Below are 3,374 nucleotides of genomic sequence, written 5' to 3'. Positions count from 1 at the left end.
TGACCATATCAGTGAAGCTCTAGATCTGAGCCAGCTGCATTTTGGAAAAAATGGGTTGTTTTTCCTCTTTTCCTTTGTTTTCTCTTTGACTCTCACCTATTTATTTCTTTATCTATAAGAGAGGAAAAAGAAAAAGAAAAAAAATAAAGTGCCACCCTCAGCTGAGATTTCTTGTAATATCTTTCATTGTTGTCTGATGCATTTTGCAAATTAAAACTGGTAGCAACACATCACATGACTTTTTTTTCCCCCCTCATCAATCTCTCTTTGTTTTTCTTCTTAAGTGAAAGAACTTCCTGAATCAGTTTCTGCTTGAGCGGTAAGCAGCATCACATGGAAGACTAGAAACGGTATGTACCTTTGCTGATGTTTGTCCCTTGGGTCAGAAGGGGAAGGGTATATAGCCTACTTAAAGTCAGGTGGCATAGCATAAACAGAGTGCTTTATCTTTCTCTCTCCTCTCTCTTACGGAGCAGGGCATTTATTTTTCTGGCAAGTGTCGCGTTTTCCTTTTAGCCTGTGTACCCCCGCTGTAGCATAGAAATCATTTCCTTACAGCTGTTTTTACAGAACAGGGTAAAAGTTGATGGATTCATTACCAAGGCTCCCCAGGCATTTTTTGTACAATTTATAGAGATGTACTGAATGAAAGATATCTCCTGCCAGCTTGTCAGCCTGAGCGGGGCACTGGCAGTCCCGCTCAGCCAGCGCCTGCTCTCCTGACTCCTGCCTGCTCTCCAGTGGCTCCAGAAAAAAAGCAAAGGCAACTCAAGAGCCAAAATGATAGTGACAAATTGAAACATAGAAGTGCTCCTTCAGAGCATCTCCTGCCCCCGCACACACGGTGCAGAATGATCATTGCCTCTTGAGATGCTAGCTCCATTTGGAAAAGGGTTTACTTCAAAAAATGAAAGAGGGAAAACAAGCAGCTCTTGCCTGAAAGCTAATTAAAATACAGGTGATAGTGCTAGTAACATACCAATGATGATGTAACTTTGCACCTATTGCAATTTGACCAGACCTGATGCTTCTTGGAGGACCAAAAAAGATATTTCCCTGAGGATAAAAAGAAAGAAAGAAAAGAAAGAAACGAAAGATAGAAAAGAAAGAAACAAAAGAAAGAAAAGAAAAGAAAGAAAGAAAAGAAAAGAAAGAAAAGAAAGAAAGAAAAGAAAGAAAGAAAGAAAGAAAAGAAAGAAAGAAAGAAAGAAAGAAAGAAAGAAAGAAAGAAAGAAAGAAAGAAAGAAAGAAAGAAAGAAAGAAGAAAGAAAGAAAGAAAGAAAGAAAGAAAGAAAGAAAGAAAGAAAGAAAGAAAGAAAGAAAGAAAGAAAGAAAGAAAGAAAGAAAGAAAGAAAGAAAGAAAGAAAGAAAGAAAGAAAGAAAGAAAGAAAGAAAGAAAGAAAGAAGAAAGAAAGAAAGAAGAAAGAAAGAAAGAGAAAGAAAGAAAGAAAGAAAGAAAGAAAGAAAGAAAGAAAGAAAGAAAGAAAGAAAGAAAGAAAGAAAGAAAGAAAGAGAAGAAAGAAAGAAAGAGAAAGAAAGAAAGAAAGAAAGAAAGAAAGAAAGAAAGAAAGAAAGAAAGAAAGAAAGAAAGAAAGAAAGAAAGAAAGAAAGAAAGAAAGAAAGAAAGAAAGAAAGAAAGAAAGAAAGAAAGAAAGAAAGAAAGAAAGAAAGAAAGAAAGAAAGAAAGAAAGAAAGAAAGAAAGAAAGAGAAAGAAAGAGAGGGAGGGAGTGAGGGAAGGAAGGAAAGACAGAAGGAAAGAAAGAAGGAAAAAAAGAAGGAAAGAAAGAAAGAAAGAAAGAAAGAAGGAAAGAAAGAAAGAAAGAAGGAAAAAGTTAAACAAACTGCTAAGAATTGAGAGCTGAGAATGCTGATTCCAACCAATGCCTGATTTTCTTCCAAGAGGGTCATGAACTTCAGCCAAAAGAAAATCTTCTTTGTTTCAGTAGCTTCCTTTGTGATCTGGCTTCTTTCATTCTTTCTGCATGGAAATGTTCCCTCTAAGAATGTTTTTCCTTCCTTCACACTGTATTTTTCTCATAAAAAATCAGCAAGACAGTGCATGAAATACCTAAGCATTTGGAAATTTCAAGATAAGGGCTTTTTTTCCCCCCTCTTTCTAAAATATCTAAAGGAAAAATATTTTGTTAGGGATTTTAAAATAATAATTAAAAAAAAGAAATAGTTTAGGCTTTTCTTCTTGATTTCCATTTGTGGCTTTCCATTTCTGTGACACTGGACACAATGCTGTCAGAATACCCAAGCTGCATTGCATTGCCATCTCAATTTTGGATGTCAGCTTTAGTTGAAATTGTTATTTCTTTCTTTTTTTTCTCATCATTAAAGGTAAGTCTGACCATGTGATTTTCTTAGAACATTTCTTGATTTATTTCTACAAATTGTAATTCCTTAGTGTAACTTTAATGGATATAAATGAAGGTATTTCAGTCTAGTCTCATGCTGGGTTCTGTCATGTCTTTTCCTGTTACTGTTCTATGATTACCACAGCAAACAGCATTCCTTTGCATGTTGACACTTAGGTTGTGCACCAGCTTCTAATTTTGCCACAAGTAGCGTGATCAGGTACAGCTTTGCATATGAGCTGTCCAAAGAAGTTGTGAACTGTGTTTCAGACATGTTTCAATATGTTAATGAAACTATAGGTCCCCTAATTTTGTTTTAACTGGAATGTAGTCATGAGGTCTGTGGTGACAGGTTGGACTTGATGATCCTTGAGGTCTCTTCCAACCTTAGTGATACTGTGATACTGTGATATGGCTTTAGTTCAAGGGAACCATATAGTAAGATATATACAAGAGAAAAAAACATCAAGAAAGGGAATGGACTAAAAAATTGACTACTGCATGCATTTAGCAAGATGTTTCATTACCATCTTAGTCCATTATTAGAGGGTGCATCTTCAGATTGTAGTTCGAACAACAGCAAGAGAAGGACCCGGAGTACTGTTAGGCAATGCATTTCCATGAGCCAGTAACACACACTAGTAGCCAAGGAGGCTAAATATATCCTGGGGTGCATTCAGAAGGTCAACGAGGTTCTCCACCCCCTCTTCTCTGCCCTACATTCTCCACCCCCTCTTCTCTGCCCTACAGAGGCTATATTTGGAGTATTGTGTCCACTAAAGTTTATGAGGTTGATGAGGGAACTCAAACATCTCTCTGAAAGGAAAACACTGAGAAACCTAGGGCGGGACTCTTCTAACTGGTGCCCAGTGACAAGAGAAGGGACAAAGGGCATAAACTGGGACACAGGAAGTTCCATATGAAATTGAGGAAAAGCTTCTTTTGTGTGACGGTGCCAGAGCCCTGGACCAGGTTGCCCAGAGAGGTTGTAAAATCTTTCTTTGGAGAGATTC

General features: G+C 37.0%; 1 long non-coding RNA gene across 1 annotated transcript; it reads left to right on the top strand.

Annotated features, from left to right (window-relative positions):
* Positions 1-246: 246 nt before the first annotated feature.
* Positions 247-1,095, top strand: LOC137444708 (uncharacterized). Its single transcript, XR_010988220.1, has 2 exons — positions 247-350; positions 1,020-1,095. It is a non-coding gene; the product is annotated as an uncharacterized lncRNA (long non-coding RNA).
* Positions 1,096-3,374: the final 2,279 nt, after the last annotated feature.

The sequence above is a fragment of the Melanerpes formicivorus genome, unplaced genomic scaffold (genome assembly GCF_026170545.1).
Source record: "Melanerpes formicivorus ecotype bairdi unplaced genomic scaffold, bMelFor1.0.p_v2 SCAF_12, whole genome shotgun sequence".
Classification (NCBI taxonomy): Eukaryota; Metazoa; Chordata; class Aves; order Piciformes; family Picidae; genus Melanerpes; species Melanerpes formicivorus.
This window is presented reverse-complemented; position numbering and strand designations above follow the sequence as displayed.